The 15,972-nt window shown below is 58.1% G+C and overlaps 6 non-coding genes across 6 annotated transcripts; all 6 read right to left on the minus strand.

Moving 5' to 3' along the window:
• Positions 1–1,313: 1,313 nt before the first annotated feature.
• LOC141575361 (small nucleolar RNA SNORD116) lies at positions 1,314–1,406 on the minus strand. The gene has a single exon (XR_012502897.1). It is a non-coding gene; the product is annotated as a small nucleolar RNA SNORD116 (small nucleolar RNA).
• Positions 1,407–4,122: 2,716 nt separating this feature from the next.
• On the minus strand, positions 4,123–4,215 carry LOC141575307 (small nucleolar RNA SNORD116). Its single transcript, XR_012502842.1, has one exon. It is a non-coding gene; the product is annotated as a small nucleolar RNA SNORD116 (small nucleolar RNA).
• Positions 4,216–6,935: 2,720 nt separating this feature from the next.
• Positions 6,936–7,028, minus strand: LOC141575362 (small nucleolar RNA SNORD116). The gene has a single exon (XR_012502898.1). It is a non-coding gene; the product is annotated as a small nucleolar RNA SNORD116 (small nucleolar RNA).
• A 2,716-nt stretch (positions 7,029–9,744) lies between these two features.
• On the minus strand, positions 9,745–9,837 carry LOC141575363 (small nucleolar RNA SNORD116). Its single transcript, XR_012502899.1, has one exon. It is a non-coding gene; the product is annotated as a small nucleolar RNA SNORD116 (small nucleolar RNA).
• Positions 9,838–12,557: 2,720 nt separating this feature from the next.
• Positions 12,558–12,650, minus strand: LOC141575364 (small nucleolar RNA SNORD116). The gene has a single exon (XR_012502900.1). It is a non-coding gene; the product is annotated as a small nucleolar RNA SNORD116 (small nucleolar RNA).
• A 2,720-nt stretch (positions 12,651–15,370) lies between these two features.
• Positions 15,371–15,463, minus strand: LOC141575365 (small nucleolar RNA SNORD116). Its single transcript, XR_012502901.1, has one exon. It is a non-coding gene; the product is annotated as a small nucleolar RNA SNORD116 (small nucleolar RNA).
• Positions 15,464–15,972: the final 509 nt, after the last annotated feature.

Raw genomic sequence — 15,972 nt, forward strand, 5'->3', positions numbered from 1 at the left:
ATCCGCGTACAGGCCAGACACCGAGCTTCAGCGGAGATGGTCAGGAAGGATGTCCACATGGGTGAAGCTACCCCCTCGATACTCAACCTTGGATCCCTTCTCCGCACAGTAACTCCACAAAGGGCCTCACAGAGATCCAATGGCCCGTTCATGAGGACCACAGAAAGTCCAATCACAGAAGACCTCTCCCGGGAAAGGAATCTTTGAACTGGGCGACATGAGGAGGTGGCTGTCCACAGCAGCCCATCCAGGACCTCAGCAAACATATGCCATGCCCACGCACTAGCAGGGCTAAAGGTCAGCACATGCCATGGGGAAGGGGACCCTCTGGGCCAGAAACGTGGCTCCCGCCTAAAGGAACACTTGACCAAGAGGCCAAGGGGCTAAAGGCCATGTTTCTGTCAGTCATCTGGAGCCCGGCTGCCAGCGGATCTCTCCCAGGTTCCTGCAAGACACCTTTTGGGAGTCTCTTGGACGAGTCAGCAAGCCAAGGCTTCAGGGGTCTGCTAGCACTGCCCATCCATATGGACCAGAAAAGCCTTCCTCCCTAGGCTTTTATGGACAGACCCTCTTCAAACAGACACATTCCTCAGACTTCCAGCACAGCAGGAGGAACAACAGGACGACAGCGTGGCTCAGGAAAACACACAAAACCACGCCAGAGTTAACCTCACCGGACCCTTCCCTTCCGGTCTCGGCCATCAGCTACCGCAGATGCTTGGAGGCAGCGCTGAGTCCTCAGCACGCCCCGTGCTTGTGCCCTGGCACCGACACGGCGGCAGTGGGTGCAGTAGGGAGCTGCAGGGCTAGCACCGCCACCCAGTCCCTCAGCCTGCTCCCGGCACTTCACCCACCGGGAAACGCCGCATAGCCACTGGGCACTCAGCAGTCCTCACCAAGACGAAGGAAGTCCAGATCACGCATGGCACACGCCTCCACTGCTGCTCCATGGGAACAAACACCCACACCTCTTCTCCTGGGCTCGGAGACACACTCGACCTCGGGCCACACCCCAAACAGCATGCAGCTGCCTCAATCCAACTTATCCATGCCACCTGCTCACAGGGCCTTGGCCAATTTGGCACTCCCCCTTCGACCAGCAGCAGAGGACCTGGCCACTGTCACATCCCACAACGGCCACTCAAACAGCGACCTCCGATTCCAGCTGCCTCGACGAATGCTTGCACACGACCGACCCTCAGACGGGAGGCTGTCTAATGCTGGCGCCGTGGGGGGTGTTTGCAGCAGTGGGAACAAGGGCAAGCTGCCCCTCACGCCTAACTATGCCCTAGCCCCCGGGGGGGCAACGTGCTGGACCTCAGTTTCGATGAGAACGACGGTAGTGAGTTCTCACTCATTTTGTTCAGATTTCCAAGGAATGCATATGAGGGAGTCATCATCGATCCGAGCACGTGCTGGCATGCTGGAGAACTCAACGCGGCAGGCTGGGCGGCTCCACAGAGGAGCCGACGAGCTCGGAGACCTCCAGCAAGCTGAGCAAACCAGAGCCAGCAAGCCACTGAGAAACAGCCACCGTCCATCTTTCTTGCCCGACTTTCGGGCAGTCAGAGAAAACCCGAAAGGAGACGCCAGGACTTGGGGTGGGGGAGGGGAAGGCGTACCGTCATCCTGAGAGATCCCTGGGAAGGGTCAGCACCCTGGGGCCGACCCACTGCTTGGGGGACTTCCGGCCACCAGCAGTCACCAGAAAACGACAGGGACGTCTTGTCTTGGCTGACGGCAAGGCTGGCCTGGCCACTCCACCTGGCAAGGGGACAGAAATCACATGCACGCTTCAGAGGTGGACCCAGGTTCTCAGAGAGCAAGCTTCATGCCAATCAACCTTTATCTATGGGGAAGCCCGCAATCAATTACCCACCTTCCTCTTTCCTGGGACACCAATCAATGCGTGTCCCAGCCCACTAGGGGAGGGGACTTGGCATATGGGATTTTGATGGGTGTGTGTGTGTGAGTGTGTGCATGCCTCTGGTTGTGTGTGTGTGTGTGTGTGTGTGTGTGCGCCTCTGTGTGTGTGCGTCTGTATGTGTGCTTCTGTGTGCCTGCCGATGGGCGTGAGTGTGCGGCTGTATCTCGGTCTGGTTTCCTGTGTTTCCTCTTTGCCCCCCTAAAGATCACAGGGCCTGAAAATGCACGCTTTGCTCTCCGTTCCACAGAAGCCTGCCCATCCAGAAAAGGACCAGAGACCTCTGCTTCCAAAGTGGCCATGTCATCTTGGCCCTCTCGGGGCCGCTGCAATAGGCCAAGGATTCCTTCTCTCCGACAGCCATTCCTTCTGCTCAGAGCCAACCGCACCAACCTACAGCAATTTCCTGGCCCTGGATGGGATATTGACGAAGTCATCCTGTCGCCAAAGGCCTCCACAGGATAGGCGTACCTGGAGGCTCTACCCAGTGCCTATGGATGTCAACCCCAAAACCATGTACATGAAAGGTCACACCACCCTGATCCAGGCTCCAGGGCACAAGCAGTCTGTATACAAGTCACACCTTGGAGCTGCTCCAATCAAGAAGCCTGTGCCTGTGAGTTCTGCCCAAACGCCTCCACAGGGCGGGTGAGAACGCCCAGAGGAGAAGTGGTGGGGAGCCTCAATGAGCCAGGGCCAAACCCCACAGCAACCAGGACACTCGCGTGTCCAGCAGCTGCCGAGACCCACCTGGGGGGCAGTTTGGCGCCCCTGACCTTCGAAGGAAAGTTCAAACACTCGGCATCCCGGTCCAAACATTTGTGCGAACGGACCAAGGGCCAGTTACCCTGCAGGCATCTTCACTTAATCCGCGTACAGGCCAGACACCGAGCTTCAGCGGAGATGGTCAGGAAGGATGTCCACATGGGTGAAGCTACCCCCTCGATACTCAACCTTGGATCCCTTCTCCGCACAGTAACTCCACAAAGGGCCTCACAGAGATCCAATGGCCCGTTCATGAGGACCACAGAAAGTCCAATCACAGAAGACCTCTCCCGGGAAAGGAATCTTTGAACTGGGCGACATGAGGAGGTGGCTGTCCACAGCAGCCCATCCAGGACCTCAGCAAACATATGCCATGCCCACGCACTAGCAGGGCTAAAGGTCAGCACATGCCATGGGGAAGGGGACCCTCTGGGCCAGAAACGTGGCTCCCGCCTAAAGGAACACTTGAACATTGCACATTCATGGACCAAGAGGCCAAGGGGCTAAAGGCCATGTTTCTGTCAGTCATCTGGAGCCCGGCTGCCAGCGGATCTCTCCCAGGTTCCTGCAAGACACCTTTTGGGAGTCTCTTGGACGAGTCAGCAAGCCAAGGCTTCAGGGGTCTGCTAGCACTGCCCATCCATATGGACCAGAAAAGCCTTCCTCCCTAGGCTTTTATGGACAGACCCTCTTCAAACAGACACATTCCTCAGACTTCCAGCACAGCAGGAGGAACAACAGGACGACAGCGTGGCTCAGGAAAACACACAAAACCACGCCAGAGTTAACCTCACCGGACCCTTCCCTTCCGGTCTCGGCCATCAGCTACCGCAGATGCTTGGAGGCAGCGCTGAGTCCTCAGCACGCCCCGTGCTTGTGCCCTGGCACCGACACGGCGGCAGTGGGTGCAGTAGGGAGCTGCAGGGCTAGCACCGCCACCCAGTCCCTCAGCCTGCTCCCGGCACTTCAGCCGCCGGGAAACGCCGCATAGCCACTGGGCACTCAGCAGTCCTCACCAAGACGAAGGAAGTCCAGATCACGCATGGCACACGCCTCCACTGCTGCTCCATGGGAACAAACACCCACACCTCTTCTCCTGGGCTCGGAGACACACTCGACCTCGGGCCACACCCCAAACAGCATGCAGCTGCCTCAAACCAACTTATCCATGCCACCTGCTCACAGGGCCTTGGCCAATTTGGCACTCCCCCTTCGACCAGCAGCAGAGGACCTGGCCACTGTCACATCCCACAACGGCCACTCAAACAGCGACCTCCGATTCCAGCTGCCTCGACGAATGCTTGCACACGACCGACCCTCAGACGGGAGGCTGTCTAATGCTGGCGCCGTGGGGGGTGTTTGCAGCAGTGGGAACAAGGGCAAGCTGCCCCTCACGCCTAACTATGCCCTAGCCCCCGGGGGGGCAACGTGCTGGACCTCAGTTTCGATGAGAACGACGGTAGTGAGTTCTCACTCATTTTGTTCAGATTTCCAAGGAATGCATACGAGGGAGTCATCATCGATCCGAGCACGTGCTGGCATGCTGGAGAACTCAACGCGGCAGGCTGGGCGGCTCCACAGAGGAGCCGACGAGCTCGGAGACCTCCAGCAAGCTGAGCAAACCAGAGCCAGCAAGCCACTGAGAAACAGCCACCGTCCATCTTTCTTGCCCGACTTTCGGGCAGTCAGAGAAAACCCGAAAGGAGACGCCAGGACTTGGGGTGGGGGAGGGGAAGGCGTACCGTCATCCTGAGAGATCCCTGGGAAGGGTCAGCACCCTGGGGCCGACCCACTGCTTGGGGGACTTCCGGCCACCAGCAGTCACCAGAAAACGACAGGGACGTCTTGTCTTGGCTGACGGCAAGGCTGGCCTGGCCACTCCACCTGGCAAGGGGACAGAAATCACATGCACGCTTCAGAGGTGGACCCAGGTTCTCAGAGAGCAAGCTTCATGCCAATCAACCTTTATCTATGGGGAAGCCCGCAATCAATTACCCACCTTCCTCTTTCCTGGGACACCAATCAATGCGTGTCCCAGCCCACTAGGGGAGGGGACTTGGCATATGGGATTTTGATGGGTGTGTGTGTGTGAGTGTGTGCATGCCTCTGGCTGTGTGTGTGTGTGTGTGTGCGCGTGTGTGTGCGCCTCTGTGTGTGTGCGTCTGTATGTGTGCTTCTGTGTGCCTGCCGATGGGCGTGAGTGTGCGGCTGTATCTCGGTCTGGTTTCCTGTGTTTCCTCTTTGCCCCCCTAAAGATCACAGGGCCTGAAAATGCACGCTTTGCTCTCCGTTCCACAGAAGCCTGCCCATCCAGAAAAGGACCAGAGACCTCTGCTTCCAAAGTGGCCATGTCATCTTGGCCCTCTCGGGGCCGCTGCAATAGGCCAAGGATTCCTTCTCTCCGACAGCCATTCCTTCTGCTCAGAGCCAACCGCACCAACCTACAGCAATTTCCTGGCCCTGGATGGGATATTGACGAAGTCATCCTGTCGCCAAAGGCCTCCACAGGATAGGCGTACCTGGAGGCTCTACCCAGTGCCTATGGATGTCAACCCCAAAACCATGTACATGAAAGGTCATACCACCCTGATCCAGGCTCCAGGGCACAAGCAGTCTGTATACAAGTCACACCTCGGAGCTGCTCCAATCAAGAAGCCTGTGCCTGTGAGTTCTGCCCAAACGCCTCCACAGGGCGGGTGAGAACGCCCAGAGGAGAAGTGGTGGGGAGCCTCAATGAGCCAGGGCCGAACCCCACAGCAACCAGGACACTCGCGTGTCCAGCAGCTGCCGAGACCCACCTGGGGGGCAGTTTGGCGCCCCTGACCTTCGAAGGAAAGTTCAAACACTCGGCATCCCGGTCCAAACATTTGTGCGAACGGACCAAGGGCCAGTTACCCTGCAGGCATCTTCACTTAATCCGCGTACAGGCCAGACACCGAGCTTCAGCGGAGATGGTCAGGAAGGATGTCCACATGGGTGAAGCTACCCCCTCGATACTCAACCTTGGATCCCTTCTCCGCACAGTAACTCCACAAAGGGCCTCACAGAGATCCAATGGCCCGTTCGTGAGGACCACAGAAAGTCCAATCACAGAAGACCTCTCCCGGGAAAGGAATCTTTGAACTGGGCGACATGAGGAGGTGGCTGTCCACAGCAGCCCATCCAGGACCTCAGCAAACATATGCCATGCCCACGCACTAGCAGGGCTAAAGGTCAGCACATGCCATGGGGAAGGGGACCCTCTGGGCCAGAAACGTGGCTCCCGCCTAAAGGAACACTTGAACATTGCACATTCATGGACCAAGAGGCCAAGGGGCTAAAGGCCATGTTTCTGTCAGTCATCTGGAGCCCGGCTGCCAGCGGATCTCTCCCAGGTTCCTGCAAGACACCTTTTGGGAGTCTATTGGACGAGTCAGCAAGCCAAGACTTCAGGGGTCTGCTAGCACAGCCCATCCATATGGACCAGAAAAGCCTTCCTCCCTAGGCTTTTATGGACAGACCCTCTTCAAACAGACACATTCCTCAGACTTCCAGCACAGCAGGAGGAACAACAGGACGACAGCATGGCTCAGGAAAACACACAAAACCACGCCAGAGTTAACCTCACCGGACCCTTCCCTTCCGGTCTCGGCCATCAGCTACCGCAGATGCTTGGAGGCAGCGCTGAGTCCTCAGCACGCCCCGTGCTTGTGCCCTGGCACCGACACGGCGGCAGTGGGTGCAGTAGGGAGCTGCAGGGCTAGCACCGCCACCCAGTCCCTCAGCCTGCTCCCGGCACTTCAGCCACCGGGAAACGCCGCATAGCCACTGGGCACTCAGCAGTCCTCACCAAGACGAAGGAAGTCCAGATCACGCATGGCACACGCCTCCACTGCTGCTCCATGGGAACAAACACCCACACCTCTTCTCCTGGGCTCGGAGACACACTCGACCTCGGGCCACACCCCAAACAGCATGCAGCTGCCTCAAACCAACTTATCCATGCCACCTGCTCACAGGGCCTTGGCCAATTTGGCACTCCCCCTTCGACCAGCAGCAGAGGACCTGGCCACTGTCACATCCCACAACGGCCACTCAAACAGCGACCTCCGATTCCAGCTGCCTCGACGAATGCTTGCACACGACCGACCCTCAGACGGGAGGCTGTCTAATGCTGGCGCCGTGGGGGGTGTTTGCAGCAGTGGGAACAAGGGCAAGCTGCCCCTCACGCCTAACTATGCCCTAGCCCCCGGGGGGGCAACGTGCTGGACCTCAGTTTCGATGAGAACGACGGTAGTGAGTTCTCACTCATTTTGTTCAGATTTCCAAGGAATGCATATGAGGGAGTCATCATCGATCCGAGCACGTGCTGGCATGCTGGAGAACTCAACGCGGCAGGCTGGGCGGCTCCACAGAGGAGCCGACGAGCTCGGAGACCTCCAGCAAGCTGAGCAAACCAGAGCCAGCAAGCCACTGAGAAACAGCCACCGTCCATCTTTCTTGCCCGACTTTCGGGCAGTCAGAGAAAACCCGAAAGGAGACGCCAGGACTTGGGGTGGGGGAGGGGAAGGCGTACCGTCATCCTGAGAGATCCCTGGGAAGGGTCAGCACCCTGGGGCCGACCCACTGCTTGGGGGACTTCCGGCCACCAGCAGTCACCAGAAAACGACAGGGACGTCTTGTCTTGGCTGACGGCAAGGCTGGCCTGGCCACTCCACCTGGCAAGGGGACAGAAATCACATGCACGCTTCAGAGGTGGACCCAGGTTCTCAGAGAGCAAGCTTCATGCCAATCAACCTTTATCTATGGGGAAGCCCGCAATCAATTACCCACCTTCCTCTTTCCTGGGACACCAATCAATGCGTGTCCCAGCCCACTAGGGGAGGGGACTTGGCATATGGGATTTTGATGGGTGTGTGTGTGTGAGTGTGTGCATGCCTCTGGTTGTGTGTGTGTGTGTGTGTGTGTGTGTGCGCCTCTGTGTGTGTGCGTCTGTATGTGTGCTTCTGTGTGCCTGCCGATGGGCGTGAGTGTGCGGCTGTATCTCGGTCTGGTTTCCTGTGTTTCCTCTTTGCCCCCCTAAAGATCACAGGGCCTGAAAATGCACGCTTTGCTCTCCGTTCCACAGAAGCCTGCCCATCCAGAAAAGGACCAGAGACCTCTGCTTCCAAAGTGGCCATGTCATCTTGGCCCTCTCGGGGCCGCTGCAATAGGCCAAGGATTCCTTCTCTCCGACAGCCATTCCTTCTGCTCAGAGCCAACCGCACCAACCTACAGCAATTTCCTGGCCCTGGATGGGATATTGACGAAGTCATCCTGTCGCCAAAGGCCTCCACAGGATAGGCGTACCTGGAGGCTCTACCCAGTGCCTATGGATGTCAACCCCAAAACCATGTACATGAAAGGTCACACCACCCTGATCCAGGCTCCAGGGCACAAGCAGTCTGTATACAAGTCACACCTTGGAGCTGCTCCAATCAAGAAGCCTGTGCCTGTGAGTTCTGCCCAAACGCCTCCACAGGGCGGGTGAGAACGCCCAGAGGAGAAGTGGTGGGGAGCCTCAATGAGCCAGGGCCAAACCCCACAGCAACCAGGACACTCGCGTGTCCAGCAGCTGCCGAGACCCACCTGGGGGGCAGTTTGGCGCCCCTGACCTTCGAAGGAAAGTTCAAACACTCGGCATCCCGGTCCAAACATTTGTGCGAACGGACCAAGGGCCAGTTACCCTGCAGGCATCTTCACTTAATCCGCGTACAGGCCAGACACCGAGCTTCAGCGGAGATGGTCAGGAAGGATGTCCACATGGGTGAAGCTACCCCCTCGATACTCAACCTTGGATCCCTTCTCCGCACAGTAACTCCACAAAGGGCCTCACAGAGATCCAATGGCCCGTTCATGAGGACCACAGAAAGTCCAATCACAGAAGACCTCTCCCGGGAAAGGAATCTTTGAACTGGGCGACATGAGGAGGTGGCTGTCCACAGCAGCCCATCCAGGACCTCAGCAAACATATGCCATGCCCACGCACTAGCAGGGCTAAAGGTCAGCACATGCCATGGGGAAGGGGACCCTCTGGGCCAGAAACGTGGCTCCCGCCTAAAGGAACACTTGAACATTGCACATTCATGGACCAAGAGGCCAAGGGGCTAAAGGCCATGTTTCTGTCAGTCATCTGGAGCCCGGCTGCCAGCGGATCTCACCCAGGTTCCTGCAAGACACCTTTTGGGAGTCTATTGGACGAGTCAGCAAGCCAAGGCTTCAGGGGTCTGCTAGCACTGCCCATCCATATGGACCAGAAAAGCCTTCCTCCCTAGGCTTTTATGGACAGACCCTCTTCAAACAGACACATTCCTCAGACTTCCAGCACAGCAGGAGGAACAACAGGACGACAGCGTGGCTCAGGAAAACACACAAAACCACGCCAGAGTTAACCTCACCGGACCCTTCCCTTCCGGTCTCGGCCATCAGCTACCGCAGATGCTTGGAGGCAGCGCTGAGTCCTCAGCACGCCCCGTGCTTGTGCCCTGGCACCGACACGGCGGCAGTGGGTGCAGTAGGGAGCTGCAGGGCTAGCACCGCCACCCAGTCCCTCAGCCTGCTCCCGGCACTTCAGCCGCCGGGAAACGCCGCATAGCCACTGGGCACTCAGCAGTCCTCACCAAGACGAAGGAAGTCCAGATCACGCATGGCACACGCCTCCACTGCTGCTCCATGGGAACAAACACCCACACCTCTTCTCCTGGGCTCGGAGACACACTCGACCTCGGGCCACACCCCAAACAGCATGCAGCTGCCTCAAACCAACTTATCCATGCCACCTGCTCACAGGGCCTTGGCCAATTTGGCACTCCCCCTTCGACCAGCAGCAGAGGACCTGGCCACTGTCACATCCCACAACGGCCACTCAAACAGCGACCTCCGATTCCAGCTGCCTCGACGAATGCTTGCACACGACCGACCCTCAGACGGGAGGCTGTCTAATGCTGGCGCCGTGGGGGGTGTTTGCAGCAGTGGGAACAAGGGCAAGCTGCCCCTCACGCCTAACTATGCCCTAGCCCCCGGGGGGGCAACGTGCTGGACCTCAGTTTCGATGAGAACGACGGTAGTGAGTTCTCACTCATTTTGTTCAGATTTCCAAGGAATGCATATGAGGGAGTCATCATCGATCCGAGCACGTGCTGGCATGCTGGAGAACTCAACGCGGCAGGCTGGGCGGCTCCACAGAGGAGCCGACGAGCTCGGAGACCTCCAGCAAGCTGAGCAAACCAGAGCCAGCAAGCCACTGAGAAACAGCCACCGTCCATCTTTCTTGCCCGACTTTCGGGCAGTCAGAGAAAACCCGAAAGGAGACGCCAGGACTTGGGGTGGGGGAGGGGAAGGCGTACCGTCATCCTGAGAGATCCCTGGGAAGGGTCAGCACCCTGGGGCCGACCCACTGCTTGGGGGACTTCCGGCCACCAGCAGTCACCAGAAAACGACAGGGACGTCTTGTCTTGGCTGACGGCAAGGCTGGCCTGGCCACTCCACCTGGCAAGGGGACAGAAATCACATGCACGCTTCAGAGGTGGACCCAGGTTCTCAGAGAGCAAGCTTCATGCCAATCAACCTTTATCTATGGGGAAGCCCGCAATCAATTACCCACCTTCCTCTTTCCTGGGACACCAATCAATGCGTGTCCCAGCCCACTAGGGGAGGGGACTTGGCATATGGGATTTTGATGGGTGTGTGTGTGTGAGTGTGTGCATGCCTCTGGCTGTGTGTGTGTGTGTGTGTGCGCGTGTGTGTGCGCCTCTGTGTGTGTGCGTCTGTATGTGTGCTTCTGTGTGCCTGCCGATGGGCGTGAGTGTGCGGCTGTATCTCGGTCTGGTTTCCTGTGTTTCCTCTTTGCCCCCCTAAAGATCACAGGGCCTGAAAATGCACGCTTTGCTCTCCGTTCCACAGAAGCCTGCCCATCCAGAAAAGGACCAGAGACCTCTGCTTCCAAAGTGGCCATGTCATCTTGGCCCTCTCGGGGCCGCTGCAATAGGCCAAGGATTCCTTCTCTCCGACAGCCATTCCTTCTGCTCAGAGCCAACCGCACCAACCTACAGCAATTTCCTGGCCCTGGATGGGATATTGACGAAGTCATCCTGTCGCCAAAGGCCTCCACAGGATAGGCGTACCTGGAGGCTCTACCCAGTGCCTATGGATGTCAACCCCAAAACCATGTACATGAAAGGTCACACCACCCTGATCCAGGCTCCAGGGCACAAGCAGTCTGTATACAAGTCACACCTCGGAGCTGCTCCAATCAAGAAGCCTGTGCCTGTGAGTTCTGCCCAAACGCCTCCACAGGGCGGGTGAGAACGCCCAGAGGAGAAGTGGTGGGGAGCCTCAATGAGCCAGGGCCGAACCCCACAGCAACCAGGACACTCGCGTGTCCAGCAGCTGCCGAGACCCACCTGGGGGGCAGTTTGGCGCCCCTGACCTTCGAAGGAAAGTTCAAACACTCGGCATCCCGGTCCAAACATTTGTGCGAACGGACCAAGGGCCAGTTACCCTGCAGGCATCTTCACTTAATCCGCGTACAGGCCAGACACCGAGCTTCAGTGGAGATGGTCAGGAAGGATGTCCACATGGGTGAAGCTACCCCCTCGATACTCAACCTTGGATCCCTTCTCCGCACAGTAACTCCACAAAGGGCCTCACAGAGATCCAATGGCCCGTTCATGAGGACCACAGAAAGTCCAATCACAGAAGACCTCTCCCGGGAAAGGAATCTTTGAACTGGGCGACATGAGGAGGTGGCTGTCCACAGCAGCCCATCCAGGACCTCAGCAAACATATGCCATGCCCACGCACTAGCAGGGCTAAAGGTCAGCACATGCCATGGGGAAGGGGACCCTCTGGGCCAGAAACGTGGCTCCCGCCTAAAGGAACACTTGAACATTGCACATTCATGGACCAAGAGGCCAAGGGGCTAAAGGCCATGTTTCTGTCAGTCATCTGGAGCCCGGCTGCCAGCGGATCTCTCCCAGGTTCCTGCAAGACACCTTTTGGGAGTCTCTTGGACGAGTCAGCAAGCCAAGGCTTCAGGGGTCTGCTAGCACTGCCCATCCATATGGACCAGAAAAGCCTTCCTCCCTAGGCTTTTATGGACAGACCCTCTTCAAACAGACACATTCCTCAGACTTCCAGCACAGCAGGAGGAACAACAGGACGACAGCGTGGCTCAGGAAAACACACAAAACCACGCCAGAGTTAACCTCACCGGACCCTTCCCTTCCGGTCTCGGCCATCAGCTACCGCAGATGCTTGGAGGCAGCGCTGAGTCCTCAGCACGCCCCGTGCTTGTGCCCTGGCACCGACACGGCGGCAGTGGGTGCAGTAGGGAGCTGCAGGGCTAGCACCGCCACCCAGTCCCTCAGCCTGCTCCCGGCACTTCAGCCGCCGGGAAACGCCGCATAGCCACTGGGCACTCAGCAGTCCTCACCAAGACGAAGGAAGTCCAGATCACGCATGGCACACGCCTCCACTGCTGCTCCATGGGAACAAACACCCACACCTCTTCTCCTGGGCTCGGAGACACACTCGACCTCGGGCCACACCCCAAACAGCATGCAGCTGCCTCAAACCAACTTATCCATGCCACCTGCTCACAGGGCCTTGGCCAATTTGGCACTCCCCCTTCGACCAGCAGCAGAGGACCTGGCCACTGTCACATCCCACAACGGCCACTCAAACAGCGACCTCCGATTCCAGCTGCCTCGACGAATGCTTGCACACGACCGACCCTCAGACGGGAGGCTGTCTAATGCTGGCGCCGTGGGGGGTGTTTGCAGCAGTGGGAACAAGGGCAAGCTGCCCCTCACGCCTAACTATGCCCTAGCCCCCGGGGGGGCAACGTGCTGGACCTCAGTTTCGATGAGAACGACGGTAGTGAGTTCTCACTCATTTTGTTCAGATTTCCAAGGAATGCATATGAGGGAGTCATCATCGATCCGAGCACGTGCTGGCATGCTGGAGAACTCAACGCGGCAGGCTGGGCGGCTCCACAGAGGAGCCGACGAGCTCGGAGACCTCCAGCAAGCTGAGCAAACCAGAGCCAGCAAGCCACTGAGAAACAGCCACCGTCCATCTTTCTTGCCCGACTTTCGGGCAGTCAGAGAAAACCCGAAAGGAGACGCCAGGACTTGGGGTGGGGGAGGGGAAGGCGTACCGTCATCCTGAGAGATCCCTGGGAAGGGTCAGCACCCTGGGGCCGACCCACTGCTTGGGGGACTTCCGGCCACCAGCAGTCACCAGAAAACGACAGGGACGTCTTGTCTTGGCTGACGGCAAGGCTGGCCTGGCCACTCCACCTGGCAAGGGGACAGAAATCACATGCACGCTTCAGAGGTGGACCCAGGTTCTCAGAGAGCAAGCTTCATGCCAATCAACCTTTATCTATGGGGAAGCCCGCAATCAATTACCCACCTTCCTCTTTCCTGGGACACCAATCAATGCGTGTCCCAGCCCACTAGGGGAGGGGACTTGGCATATGGGATTTTGATGGGTGTGTGTGTGTGAGTGTGTGCATGCCTCTGGCTGTGTGTGTGTGTGTGTGTGCGCGTGTGTGTGCGCCTCTGTGTGTGTGCGTCTGTATGTGTGCTTCTGTGTGCCTGCCGATGGGCGTGAGTGTGCGGCTGTATCTCGGTCTGGTTTCCTGTGTTTCCTCTTTGCCCCCCTAAAGATCACAGGGCCTGAAAATGCACGCTTTGCTCTCCGTTCCACAGAAGCCTGCCCATCCAGAAAAGGACCAGAGACCTCTGCTTCCAAAGTGGCCATGTCATCTTGGCCCTCTCGGGGCCGCTGCAATAGGCCAAGGATTCCTTCTCTCCGACAGCCATTCCTTCTGCTCAGAGCCAACCGCACCAACCTACAGCAATTTCCTGGCCCTGGATGGGATATTGACGAAGTCATCCTGTCGCCAAAGGCCTCCACAGGATAGGCGTACCTGGAGGCTCTACCCAGTGCCTATGGATGTCAACCCCAAAACCATGTACATGAAAGGTCACACCACCCTGATCCAGGCTCCAGGGCACAAGCAGTCTGTATACAAGTCACACCTCGGAGCTGCTCCAATCAAGAAGCCTGTGCCTGTGAGTTCTGCCCAAACGCCTCCACAGGGCGGGTGAGAACGCCCAGAGGAGAAGTGGTGGGGAGCCTCAATGAGCCAGGGCCGAACCCCACAGCAACCAGGACACTCGCGTGTCCAGCAGCTGCCGAGACCCACCTGGGGGGCAGTTTGGCGCCCCTGACCTTCGAAGGAAAGTTCAAACACTCGGCATCCCGGTCCAAACATTTGTGCGAACGGACCAAGGGCCAGTTACCCTGCAGGCATCTTCACTTAATCCGCGTACAGGCCAGACACCGAGCTTCAGTGGAGATGGTCAGGAAGGATGTCCACATGGGTGAAGCTACCCCCTCGATACTCAACCTTGGATCCCTTCTCCGCACAGTAACTCCACAAAGGGCCTCACAGAGATCCAATGGCCCGTTCATGAGGACCACAGAAAGTCCAATCACAGAAGACCTCTCCCGGGAAAGGAATCTTTGAACTGGGCGACATGAGGAGGTGGCTGTCCACAGCAGCCCATCCAGGACCTCAGCAAACATATGCCATGCCCACGCACTAGCAGGGCTAAAGGTCAGCACATGCCATGGGGAAGGGGACCCTCTGGGCCAGAAACGTGGCTCCCGCCTAAAGGAACACTTGAACATTGCACATTCATGGACCAAGAGGCCAAGGGGCTAAAGGCCATGTTTCTGTCAGTCATCTGGAGCCCGGCTGCCAGCGGATCTCTCCCAGGTTCCTGCAAGACACCTTTTGGGAGTCTCTTGGACGAGTCAGCAAGCCAAGGCTTCAGGGGTCTGCTAGCACTGCCCATCCATATGGACCAGAAAAGCCTTCCTCCCTAGGCTTTTATGGACAGACCCTCTTCAAACAGACACATTCCTCAGACTTCCAGCACAGCAGGAGGAACAACAGGACGACAGCGTGGCTCAGGAAAACACACAAAACCACGCCAGAGTTAACCTCACCGGACCCTTCCCTTCCGGTCTCGGCCATCAGCTACCGCAGATGCTTGGAGGCAGCGCTGAGTCCTCAGCACGCCCCGTGCTTGTGCCCTGGCACCGACACGGCGGCAGTGGGTGCAGTAGGGAGCTGCAGGGCTAGCACCGCCACCCAGTCCCTCAGCCTGCTCCCGGCACTTCAGCCGCCGGGAAACGCCGCATAGCCACTGGGCACTCAGCAGTCCTCACCAAGACGAAGGAAGTCCAGATCACGCATGGCACACGCCTCCACTGCTGCTCCATGGGAACAAACACCCACACCTCTTCTCCTGGGCTCGGAGACACACTCGACCTCGGGCCACACCCCAAACAGCATGCAGCTGCCTCAAACCAACTTATCCATGCCACCTGCTCACAGGGCCTTGGCCAATTTGGCACTCCCCCTTCGACCAGCAGCAGAGGACCTGGCCACTGTCACATCCCACAACGGCCACTCAAACAGCGACCTCCGATTCCAGCTGCCTCGACGAATGCTTGCACACGACCGACCCTCAGACGGGAGGCTGTCTAATGCTGGCGCCGTGGGGGGTGTTTGCAGCAGTGGGAACAAGGGCAAGCTGCCCCTCACGCCTAACTATGCCCTAGCCCCCGGGGGGGCAACGTGCTGGACCTCAGTTTCGATGAGAACGACGGTAGTGAGTTCTCACTCATTTTGTTCAGATTTCCAAGGAATGCATATGAGGGAGTCATCATCGATCCGAGCACGTGCTGGCATGCTGGAGAACTCAACGCGGCAGGCTGGGCGGCTCCACAGAGGAGCCGACGAGCTCGGAGACCTCCAGCAAGCTGAGCAAACCAGAGCCAGCAAGCCACTGAGAAACAGCCACCGTCCATCTTTCTTGCCCGACTTTCGGGCAGTCAGAGAAAACCCGAAAGGAGACGCCAGGACTTGGGGTGGGGGAGGGGAAGGCGTACCGTCATCCTGAGAGATCCCTGGGAAGGGTCAGCACCCTGGGGCCGACCCACTGCTTGGGGGACTTCCGGCCACCAGCAGTCACCAGAAAACGACAGGGACGTCTTGTCTTGGCTGACGGCAAGGCTGGCCTGGCCACTCCACCTGGCAAGGGGACAGAAATCACATGCACGCTTCAGAGGTGGACCCAGGTTCTCAGAGAGCAAGCTTCATGCCAATCAACCTTTATCTATGGGGAAGCCCGCAATCAATTACCCACCTTCCTCTTTCCTGGGACACCAATCAATGCGTGTCC

The sequence above is a fragment of the Camelus bactrianus genome, chromosome 27 (assembly GCF_048773025.1).
Source record: "Camelus bactrianus isolate YW-2024 breed Bactrian camel chromosome 27, ASM4877302v1, whole genome shotgun sequence".
NCBI lineage: Eukaryota > Metazoa > Chordata > Mammalia > Artiodactyla > Camelidae > Camelus > Camelus bactrianus.